The following is a 12,547-nucleotide window of genomic DNA, read 5'->3' on the forward strand; positions in this document are numbered from 1 at the left end:
TTAACGTCTACCAACAACCAGTGCGACGCGATGGGTCCTCCCCCTTAACATCCATCCGATAGACATCACATGTATTGCTGCCTCGCCCTGTCTAAGATACAGCAGAGTAACAATTCCTACCTGGGTCAAGATTCTATCCCAGGCTATTATCTCTAAGTTGAGGGCACATACCTCTATGCTATCCTGCCGGCCCAAATATTGAGTGTATAGATGTGTTGAATGCTAATCTCAGCAGAAGGTCAAGAAATAACTCGACCAGATAGAGCTTGCTGGGAGATGCCATCTCATCATGCTTTCAAAGCATAGCCTCAAGGTGTGATCTTCCAAAGTTAGGTACAGGATAATTGTGCAGAGGGAATATCGGAGACGGAAGCTATTTTTCGGTGCATCACAGAAAAATACGGAAAGATGTGTGCATTTTTTGAAAAATAATAAAAGCGTGCAAGAATGTACTTTGGAGTCCATGAGCCAGCCATAAATATTTTGCAGTTGACTACCAGAACGGAGGACTAAAAGCCGCTGTGTTTTCCAGTTAGTTTGATGTCTGTAGTAAGTAAAAAAAAATGTGATGGACATCTTGAAAGAATAGCTAAACACCTTTTTGGTGGCCATCTTGGAAAATGGCTGCTTCATTTGATCATATTTCTGAAAATTGATTTTAACTTTGCAATGGCTGATCTGAGGCATAAACAACCCTTAAAATATATATGTTCAGTCTCAAATTTGGCACATGCAGTTTAACTTTTCTAAACATTGGTCCATTTGATTCCGAAATAATTTAGAAAATATGGCAGGATTTGGTTTTTTCTCGCAAAAACTTTTCTACACCTGGCATCATGCTTGCTGAAATATTAATGATATTTAACTTATTTAACATGCAAATATAATAAATATTTAACATGCAGATATAAGGCAAGTATGAGCTTTAATGCTATTCTTCACATTTCGGATAATTACTCGCATACTTTCATTCGTCATCACTGTTTGATGAGTCATGCTGGTCTGCCTCCTCATCATCATCACTGACCATGTTGGAGCAAGTGTACAACTTGCACACTGCTGTATATTTCAGGTCATTAATGATGCATGAACAGTCATCTGGCCGACAGGAGTGAGCAAACTTGCACGACATCAAACTGAGAACAACTTCAGGAGCGGGGGATCCTGTCATGCACTGGATAACAAGGCTGCCACCTTCACTTGTTGTCCATCCATGCCCTTGACTGAGGTTATGAATATCTGGCGAATTGACAAAACTCCGTCACCATATGGCCACATTGTAGTTAGATTGACGTGTGTGCTGTAAGAGCGACTTCAAATTGCAGAAGCTGTGTTGATTTGAGCTCCCCTTGTGTGCTGTGGAACATTTGGTATCTGAGTTCATTAACTTTACTCACTTTGGTATTGCGACAGTAAAGTTGACAAGCGAACTCCTGGATGATGCAGAACACGTCATTGGTAGTGTTTCAGCTCGTTCCAAGTGATGCAAAGATATTTATGAACTTCTGATCATGCAGGAGGATTTTCAAAGCCTTTATCTTTCCTTGCAGCAAATGCACTGAGGGTGTCACATTCAGTCCACTGATGAAGTCCTCTCAAGGATTTGTCCATGGCAAACACCAAGGAATCATGCCTCGGATGTAAGAAAGATGGAGGGATGCCACCCCCCCCCCCCTTTCTGTCAGCACACAGCAATCCAAGTAGAATATCAATCATCTCTATGCATGTCATCCAAATAGCTGCAAGTTGACCTCTGTCGTGTCATAAAACTTTCAGGTAAGCAAGAAACAGGTCAAGAATCGCCCAGCAGGATTTCTTAGTGACAGCAGCATCATGTGTGGTGTGATGCATGTTCTGGTGAAGCTCAGACATGACCCAAATCGTGTCACTCAACTTCGGCAGATCTTCAGAATAGTTGGTTCGCAGCCATTCTTCAAAGCATGACTGTGCTAATCTCAGCAATGCTTCAGATGTCAACTTATGAAGACGGACAGCCCAGTTGTACTGTTTACCCTCAAGAACCTTGTTGATTGATCCTTCCGCAATGACTGCTGATTCCACAGCCAGCTCTCGAAGTCCAGCATCCCCAATATCTTACTAACTGTGGACATCAAGTTACAGATCGTATGGAAGTTCCCCATCATCAGCACGATTCCCCCATACCTTTCCGGATGTTTCCATGCAATTTCTGTTGCCTTTGCATACAGTGCCCAATCCAAGACAATTGCAATGCTCTCAAGATGTAGAAATGACCGGATAGAAATGGACTGTCGCAAAATTTCCTGGATGGTTGATAATTCGGTTGCAGGTGCATTAATTGTAGCCAGGTATCCTATCCCATCTGCCATCACTTATTTGTGCTCTCTTGTTGGAATGTTGAAACCTGTCCAAGAACTTGTTTTCTCAGAAGTGTCATACACGCACACCAAGACCCACAACAAGTCTGTTGACATGCTCTCAGTGCTGCATGCGTTGCTGTCTGGTCAGGTGATACGTTTGTGGGTGGACTGTTCCTTTTCCTAATAATGTATGTTGGCAGTTGCACACCCAGTGCCTTTATTGTGTGCTTTTTATCCTTTATAGAGGCAATCGTGACTGGTTTCATTGGCGCACACAATGAGGATCCCCCGCTCCTGAAGTTGTTCTCAGTTTGATGTCGTGTAAGTGTGCTCACTTTTGTCAGCTGATCGACTGCTCATGCATCATTAACAGCTTGAAATGTACAGCACCGTGCAAGTTGCACACTTGCTCTAATATGGCCAGTGATGATGATGATGATGATGATGAGCCAGAGCATGACAGCAGGACTCATCAGATAGTGATAACAAATGAAAGGATGCCCACATCCGGATGCAAGTAATAATCTGAAACATCAACAATAGCATTAAAGCTCGTACTTGACTTATATCTGCATCAAAACTAATAAATGACAGTGTGGGTGTCAGTCTGTCTCCTCCATAACTCCAAAACCATGAAATCTATCAGCCTGAAACGTTGCATGCATACTAAGAAAACTCCAAGGAAGAGCAAGAATGAAAATTTGGTGTTTGGGTTAATTAAAACACCCTTTTTGAAGATAATTAACAGCCTCATTTAATTATATCCTTCATCAGGCGATCCTCGACCACCTCGCTGTCTGGGGCCTGAAGGCGTTTCCGAGGTAACCTTGCTGGGGTCTGAAGCCACCATGTTTTTTTGGCCTGCTCAACCATGCTTTGATTTGGAACAGGCCACAACGATTTTCTTAATGATAAATAGATGTAAGCTCCAGATTTGAAAATATCAGCAGTTCTGACTCCGAAAAAAAAGCGTTGATTTGTTCAATTCGGATATTGCACGGGTGTTTCCGGGTGCATCGTTGTGTCCAAGGCAATTGGTAATCGCTTGCCAAGCCAGGTGTTCTGTTGGAGTGCTTGAGTGCTTAAGCTACTTACCGAGCTGTACAGTCTAGTTCATGTCCTGATCGGGATGTGCTGTTGGCAGTAAGTACAAGGTAAAGGTAAGTATACAGCACACATGTACATGGTCCATATGGGTAGATTTGGATCTGTATGGACTCTCCATGGGTGTCTGGACATGCCATGCCTGTTAGGGTGCCGTGCTGGCAAAGTTTCATCCCGTATCTTATGGATGTTCTATCAGGTTTTCCTTTGTCCTCGCATCTGTTTCTAAAGCATTTGGTAATTGGATTTGCTTTACAAAAGGTTACATGGTTTCTCTTTGTGAGTTTCAAAGCAAAATATATTTGATAACACCTGAATTCTGGGCGTTTGCAGTATTAACGCATTTTCAAAATTACCGAGCCAATTTTTTTTAACACCCGTCACACGCAGCTGTTTTTAAACATTAATGTTTTTGAACATATCCCTGAAACGTCTAAATAAAGGTGACATTGTTTTTCGGTGAGAGCTACTCAAGGTTTCTGGTTTGTATACAGTACTTACTGTAGTCACTAATCAAACTGACTGTTATCATTAAGTCATACATGAGCAGTGTCCGTCTCTGTCTCTGTCTCTGTCTCTGTCTCTGTCTCTGTCTCTGTCTCTGTCTCTCTCTCTCTCTCCCCCCGTTCCCGCATCACTCCCTCCCATGGAAAAGCAACATTTGGTGAGGCACAGCTCTACCCAACTCCCTCCCCCCCTTCCTCACTCTCCACCCCTTCGTAGCTTCCCCTCCCTCCTGCCTCTTCTCTCTCCCCTCCCTCTCTCCTCTCATTCTCTCTCTCCCTCCCCTCCCTCCTCTCTCAGCCCCCCTCCTTAATACCTCCTGACAGCAAAGCGATGGCTTGTATTTCAGGTCAGGTATGGGAGCATGTGCCGGTGCAGCACCTAGCTACGTCCACTTTCCGCATGTACTCCAGGGGGCTCCGTCTGGCCATCCTCCAGGCAGATACCTGACCCATCCTCATCTCCTTGAGAAGCTGCTCAACCTGCCACAACCACGAGGAATGTAGTCAGCCCATTGGCCTCCTCCCCTCACGAGGATCCCTCGCTGAGAGAATCTGGTGCATTGGACAATTTTGGACTGGTGGAGAGAAATGGTCTTGCAGCCATTTGGACAAAAAAAACTCATCCGATCACTGATCAATTACGTCAAATTCCAAAGATGTCATTGACCACCCATTCTGAATTTTATTTGATGAAGATGGCATCGTGGGTCAGGTGTCCGATCGAAGCGTAGTTATATCGAAGCAGGGTATTATGGGGTTTTTTTTTTCACCATAAAATTTCACAAAATTTTCACCATAGATGTGACTACTCATGGAGAATGTTTTTGTGATGAGTATGATGTCATCAGTCATGTGGTGTGACAGCCACGTTGGAAAAATTGGAAAAACTTTGGATCTCTGTATCTCCTTTAACACTCCATGGAAAAAAATTGAAACTTGGCACATGTGAAGTACTCCCCATGGGAAAGAAGTGTGATTTTTTGATGATGTCATACGTAGCTTTGTTGTCATGTCATAATTGCTCTGTAAAATGCTTTGTCTGATCCGTACGAAAAATTGTGAGGGTCATCTCGGGCTAAATTGTAATTGGCCAAAATGATGATGTCATTGGTCACGTGGTTCAGCAGCCATATTGTTTTTAACATAAACCTTCAAAAATCTTCTTCTCTGTAACAGCTGAACAGCTGAACAGATCGAAGCAAAAAACTTTTCAGTTATGATTGCCTATCCATGAGGAACAAAATGTTTTCCACCTATGACGTCATCGGTCACATTTTTTGGCAGCTATGATTTTTTGAAGAATAAACATTTTAAAATCTTCTTCTCCAGAATGGCTTGACAGATCGAGGAAAAACTTCACTTACATCTTCCCCAAGCCTTGGGATACCAGGGTGTTCATGCAAATAATTAATAGGTCACATGGTCTGGCAGCCATATTGGTTTGAAAGAATTTTATTTTTTTTTAATCTTTCTCTTGAACCACTTCATCAATCGATGTGAAACGTCACAGTTATGATCTAGTAGACATGTGGAATATACGTTTTAAATTTCATCCTGATCGGATGCAAGGTCTCGCAGCCAGACTTATTTAATATTTTAAATCTGGGTTCAGGGATTTAAATCACTTGATACATGTTTAATTATGTAATCATGTGGGAAGAGGAATATCCGGGATGTCGTGACGTCGAAGGTCAGGTATGGGAGCATTCGCCAGAGCAGCGCGTCACTGCGTCCACTTTCTGTCGGTACTCCAGGGGCCTCCGTCTGGCCATCCCCCCAGGCAGATGCCTCACCCATCGCCATTTCCTTGAGATGCCAATCAACCTGCTGCAACCATGAGGCACGTGGTTGGCCCATTGGCCTCCTCCACTCATGAGACTCCCTCGGTGAGAGAATCTGGTGAGCAGGACCAGAGTCAGGAAAACGAGCCACATGTACATACAGCCGCAGCTGATGCTCACAGACTATGCAGGTAACAAATCTCATTTGAGTCTCTCTCAGCAACCGCTCATTGGACAGAAAATCCGACCAGCATTAGTCAAGGATTTTCCGAAGAGACCTGGTACCAAAGGAAGTAAGTCTCTGTCTCAGATCCTTGGTCAGAGTCCAAGTCTCACATCCATAGAGCAAGACTGGAAGTACCAAGGACCTGAAGACTCGGACTATTGTCCTCCTGCCGAGGTACCGGCAGCGCCACACCCCATTATCCAGTGAATCCATGACTCCGCAGGCCCGACCCAGATGTCTATTGACCTCTGTCTCACAGCCAGCAGAGAAATGAATATCAATGCCAAGGTAAGTGAATCTCTCCACGCCCTCAAAATCCTCACCACAAACAGACACAGACAGGACAGCAGCATCCAAGATGTCATTGAAAGCCTGGATCTTAGTTTTGACCCAGGAAACCCATATTCCCAGTGGCTCCGACTCTTCATTCAGCACCTCGAGGGCCCCCAAAAGGATATCTAAAGTCTCCGCAAAGATGACTGCATCATCTGTGAAATCAAGGTCAGAGATCTTGACATTCCTAAACGATGCACCGCAGCTTGATCTTTCCGACATCGTCCCAAGAATCCAGTTCATACAAGTGCTGAAAAGTGTGGGGGCTAGTACACACCCCTGAAGAACTACAGTAACAACTGAAAATGTCAGAGATGGTACCACCACATCTCACAGCACTCTCAGCACCAGAGTGGAGTTCAGACATCAGATCGATCAGTTTTGGTGGCACCCAACGAAGACCAAGAATCCTCCAGAGGGCATCCCGATTCACTGAATCAAATGCTTTATAGAGATCAACATAGGCTGCAAGCAGCCCCTGCCGAAATTCTCGTCTGCGTTCGGTGAGGACCCAAAGAGCAAGGATACGGTCAATCGTTGACCTCTTTGGTGTAAAGCCTGACTGCTCTGGACGCTGGTGCTCAAGCAGATGGTGGCGAACCCTATCAAGAATTATCCAAGCAAAGACCTTGCCCGGTACTAAGAGCAGCGTCACCCCTCGGTAGTTGTTGCAGTCTTGGTGATCACCCTTCCCTTTCCAGAGAGGGACAACAAGACTGCTCTTCCAGTCAGTTGGGATGATGCCTGTGTTCCAGGCAGAGCACAGAACTGCATGCAACTACATGAGTGCAGCATTTCCACCAGCCTTGAGAAGTTCAGCATGGATGCAACAAATTCCTGGAGCTTTACCCCATTTAAACCGGTTCACCGCAGCCTGTGTTTCCACAAGCGAAGGTGGACCACAGTTGATTGGAGGGTCAGAAACAGGGATTGTAACACCCCTGACGTCGAACTCGACAGCTGGTGGATCAGCCTGGTATAACCGCTCAAAGTAACCGGCCCAGTGGGCCTTCACTTCGGACTCCTCTGTCAAGAGCCTACCACCCTCTGCTCTAACTGCAGTGCACCAAGAGATGGGCTTGGATGAACGCAATGCAAGAATCCCCCTGGAAGCAGGATGAGAATCAGTTGACCACAGGTGATGCTCTACTCCCTCACAGATTCCTCACACATAGACCTCCTTGTCCACCCTCAGTGCACGTACAGTTTTACACCTCAGCTCCCTGAACAGCTCAGCTCGGCCATTCAGCCTGGCCCTGTGACTCTGGTCAATGGTATCCAGTGTCCCTTGAGAGACAAAATTCTTCTTTGCCCTACGGTGTGTTCCAAGACATCCACCGGCAACATCAAGGATGGTGGTCTTGAAGGCACTCCACAACTCTTCAGGACCTCCCAAAGCACCCAGACCCCCCAATCTCCACTCAGCTAGTTCGCAAACTCCTCAGCTACCCTCTCATCCTTGAGCTTGCCAACATCCAGCCTCGGCACGGATGGTACCATTCTCCTGGATTTAAGGTGCAACTTCAGAGTTGCTACAACATGCCGGTGGTCAGTATTGAGGAACTGAGCACTCCAGTAGACCCTGCAGTTCTGGATCACCCTCCAGTGACCATCAACGAGGACATAGTCAATCTCCTTTGCCACACCGCCAGCATTGGAATACCAATTCCAGCGATGAGCTTGTGGGCGCTGAAAACATGAACCGGCCACCCTTAGTCCATGACTTCTTGCAAAGTCAAGGAAATTAGTGCTATTCTGGTTCATAGTTCCTGACCCACGGGGACCAACACACGTCTCATAACCATCCCTTTCAGTTCCAGTCGATGCATTGAAATCCCCCAAGACTAGAGTGTATCTCGTCTGGGGCACTGATCAACCACAGACTCAAGCGTGGCGTAGAATGTGTCCTTCACGGTGAGATCACTCGCCTCAGTTCGAGCATAAACAGAGACCAGGGAAATGACACCGAAGGAGTGACCAATCCTTAGTCTCATAATACGCTCGTTGACCGGTGTTACCTCAATTATCATTGGGGTCAGCTTATTGGGCATGGCTACAGCAACTCCTTGGGAATGGTAACAATCAGAGCGACCAGACCACTTGTAGGTGTAACCACCACCATGATCTCGCCGCAATCGGGTCTCCGAACCTCAGAAAGTGCTCCAATACCGATGTCCAAACGCTTGAGCTCAGATGATAACAGAGACAGGTGATCATCCTCTCTTAGGAATAGGACATTCCAGGCACCCACCCGAAGTGACTGCCTCAGGTTAACCCAAGGAGACCGCCGTCTGGTGGACGACACCTCAGCACCACTCTGACACACTCTCTTGCAATCTGACCCAGGGATGTTACCCCGTGGTTTCCCTCCTTTCATCAAAGATTGGGGGCCCCGAAGGCTTTGCCCCAATCCCGTCATCCGGTGAGCTGCCCTGCGAAGGGAAGCTGCACAGGAGGTACTCCCACGGAGTGGGTTTTCAGATTTCTTTGCGTTTTTGTATTTTGCGGAATGAAGGGTTCTACGGTGGCCGGAGTGCAAATCCTGCCACCAACCTCCTAATAAGAAGTAACCCAACTGCAGGAGGACGTCCGCAGACAGTTGGGCACGAGATATGGATGGCCTTTGGCTCACAAGGAGCTCCTCCACCCTTTGACAGGTTTTGTTTTTAATCCTGCTGGGTGTCCATATCCAAACACTCTCTTTACCAAAAAATCTGGTGGGGGAGATGGTTTAGTCGCTGACAATCCGACCATGGAACAGGTTAGTACAGGTTTACATGATACCTGTAGCCAGATCTAATCTGGCCTGACCTGACGTCGAAGATTGTCATTCTAGTTTTATTTAGGACAGACATCAACCTAACTGGGAAAGAGTGGCTTTTCGTCCCCCTTTCTGGTAGTCAACTCTTGTTGAGGCTCTTAGGGGGTATAAATGTCTTCAGGGTATGTGGAGTCTTAAGGATCTAGAGGTCTAAAGTGTTGAAAGGGTCTTAAAGATACAAGGGGTCTGAATTGTTTATGGTGTCTAATGGGGTCTTAGGGTTCTCACAGGATATATGAGGTTTTAGGTGTCGTTGGATTATAAAGGGTCCAATAGGGTCTATGGGTTTCTAAAGAGTCTATAAGGTCTGAAGGGTCAACAAGGTCTTAAGGTTCTAAAGGGTCTTCGGGTTCTAAAGGATGTTAATGGGTCTTTAAGTATGTCGGGGTTTAAGGGGTCTAAATGATGTGAATGTCAAGGCATTTAAAGAGTCTAAAATGTCTTAAAGGGTCTTCAAAGAGCTGATGTGTCTCAGCAGTCTAAAAGTTACGTTCCAATAGTATGTAAATAATAGATGTAGTCAAGGTACAACTTTCATTCAAACAGTACATAATTAAGAGACATCAAGTCACGTGGGTTAGTGGCTCGACATACACTTGCTCCATTATATATAGATCGTCACGTGGGTTTCATTATTTGGCTGCTGGAGTTTCATAAGACTTCCACCGTATAAAATAACGTCACAAAAGGTTTGAAGAAAGACATTGACTGCACACAAGTGAACACATTTTATATTGGAAGCAATGAAGTCAACCACACAATCCACTGCATTCTTTGAAATTCACACCCGAGACCACATGGCGTTCGGCATCAAGGCCTGGCTGACCTTTTGCAAAGAAACAAAAGGTTAACAGTCCCAATTGCTATGGTGCAGATAGCAAACTCCCTGCTGTGCTATTGATGTGAAGCTTTTTGGATTGCAAAATGATAAATGGTATGTCACTTCATGCCATGCAGATGGAGGAAGGCATTGTGGTTGTAAAGGAGATACGTGTCCTGGTTCTTGGGTCAAGCAGGATCACTTTTATCAGGTGTTACTACTTCTCAGTTACAGTGTTAATCATCTTCACAAACTCCTTTCAACATCCCCGCAAATCTATGCAGCAGATCAGCACACATCAATGCACAATTCTCATCATAAGAATGTCATTGTTCATTTGTACCAGTTGGCATGAATTTCACCATGTCACATCCACACTCAACATCGTTGTCTTGCATGTTCTGGTTTGCTCAAGTGCGAATGGAATACCAAAGATCCATGTTGTTTCATATAGTCTTGATGGATCTCGGTTTGATCTTCAACACAATCAGGGGAAGCCAGATTGTAGAGAAGAAGTTGTCAGTTGTTTCATCTGCTCATATTCACCTATGGAATTGCAACAGGATCTGTCATAAACACTGTGCCGTTACCTTGGCCACTTCCAAATTTTCTTTACAAATCAGGCATAGAGTTGATTGCCTTGCCTCATTTCGTATCACATTCTGCTGGAAAAGTAGTGTGGATGATCCATGATGTCCCATGAATGGCCATAGATCATATCAGAGAGACCTTTGCTAAGATTACACCAAATTTAATGCTAATATCCTCCAATCTCCAGCAAACTGCAGCATGTTCACATTTGAGTCATCTGGTTTAGATTCAGTTCCCATTGGAATTGGATCCAGCTTCCAAGTTTTGTTGCTCCAAATATGGAGCAATATTCAATTTTATTTTCTGAAAGTGATTTAAGGCTAGTTTATGGAGGAGTTTCCACAGATATGACAAACATATAGGGCATGGACATCAGTGTATGTAATTTGAGCCTGAGATCCCAACATCATGAGCAACGTTCGCAAATGGGGAAACCAAACAGGTAAACCCCAGAATACACCATCCTTCACATGTAATATAACGTAACACCTGCTCACACAGCTTGAGACATTAAATATCTCACATTATATTTTAACTCGAGTGTGAGCCCCAGAGTCAATGTCTTGGCGAAAGTACAAACCCATTCACCGGCACAATCAGACGATGACAATATCAGGGTATGGAAATGATGCCGAAATCATGGCTCTGCGGCCGAAACTGCAACGTCATTGAAATCTTCTCAAATCTGTTCCACTTTCTGAAGAGTTCCTCATTCATGTTATGTTCCGAGATCATAAGTATCAACACCTAGCATTGTCTTTGTTCAAGAGAAGCACAATTCCACTCAAAAAACCATGGACAGAAACTCAAACAACAAATTCCAATATGCCACCAATATCCAAAACTCTTCTTCTTCTTTGGCTGCTCCCGTTAGGGGTCACCAAAGTGGATGAAGAGTCTCCATTTCGCTCTGTCCTCCACATCTTCCAGTGTCACACCAACCATCCGCATGTCCGCCATCACCACATCCATAAACCTCCTCTTTGGCCTTCCTCTTCTCCTCCTACCTGGCGGCTCCATCCTCGGCATCCTTCTCCCCATATACCCCGCATCCCTCCTGTGCACATGTCCAAACCATCTCAATCTCACCTATCTCACTTTGTCTCCAAACCGTCCTACCTGCGCTACCCTCTAATATACTCATTTCTAATCCTGTCCAGCTAGTGTAGTGGATAGTAGAAAAATCGTGCAAATTATGATACAAGCATCAAATTTGGCATTTCTGTTCTGCAGGGCTTTCTGATCAAATCTGCCCGATTGGCCATTTGAAAATCCAAGATGGCGGCCATTTTTCAAGATGGCCGCCAAGTTAGCCTCCCAAAGTTGACTTTTTGCTTAGAAGTATTTGTAGTTGTCTGATTTGCATGATATGTGTTGATTCAGATGTTTTCAAGCCTGCTGGAGTGGATTTTCCTGTTTTTAAAGCCCCCTGACACACACTTTTTCTGATTTTGCACATTTGTTTATGATTTTCATACGTTTGCATGACTTAACATGTATGTAGTAGTAGCTACTTATGCATGGGGTGTAGGGGTGTAGTGTTAGAGGTAATACCTTTGTTTCAGCAGTCAGCCACATCCCTTGGATGGACTGATGGCACTGGTCCTCATCACTGGCCCAACTCTCATCTATGGCTCCAAGAAGTTGCCTGTGCACAGCATCGGCCACACCCTGGTAAACCGTGTTGGCTCGTGGACTAAACTGGATGAGGGTAGCACACAGAAGGTCTCTGTGTGTGATGGAGTACATCTAGCTCCAAATTTTCGAAGTGCACGAAGTTGATGAAACAGATGTGCTGATTGAATCCAGGCCACTTACCAGTCCTTTAATCAACATTTCCAGTTCATCGCCAAGTAAGAATATCTTGAAGGAGTGATTGTCGGGCACTACCAAGGCACATTGGTGACATCACTGCTGTGAAACTCAGCATGGGGTTCAGTGTCAGCTAAGTAGGAATTGTATGTTGGCATCATTGTTGGCATCATACTGCAACAACTTACTAGTGTCCCAAATGTTGCCTAATCAA

At 45.0% G+C, this 12,547-nt stretch overlaps 1 protein-coding gene across 8 annotated transcripts in view; it reads right to left on the bottom strand.

Moving 5' to 3' along the window:
- LOC147008707 (copine-9-like) overlaps window positions 1-12,547 on the bottom strand; it is a 180,031-nt gene that overhangs the window by 34,815 nt on the left and 132,669 nt on the right. The gene's annotated exons all lie outside the window — the stretch shown is intronic.

Source organism: Eptatretus burgeri, chromosome 18, assembly GCF_056783735.1.
Source record: "Eptatretus burgeri isolate ZD-2024b chromosome 18, Ebu_testis_v1, whole genome shotgun sequence".
NCBI classification, from domain to species: domain Eukaryota; kingdom Metazoa; phylum Chordata; class Myxini; order Myxiniformes; family Myxinidae; genus Eptatretus; species Eptatretus burgeri.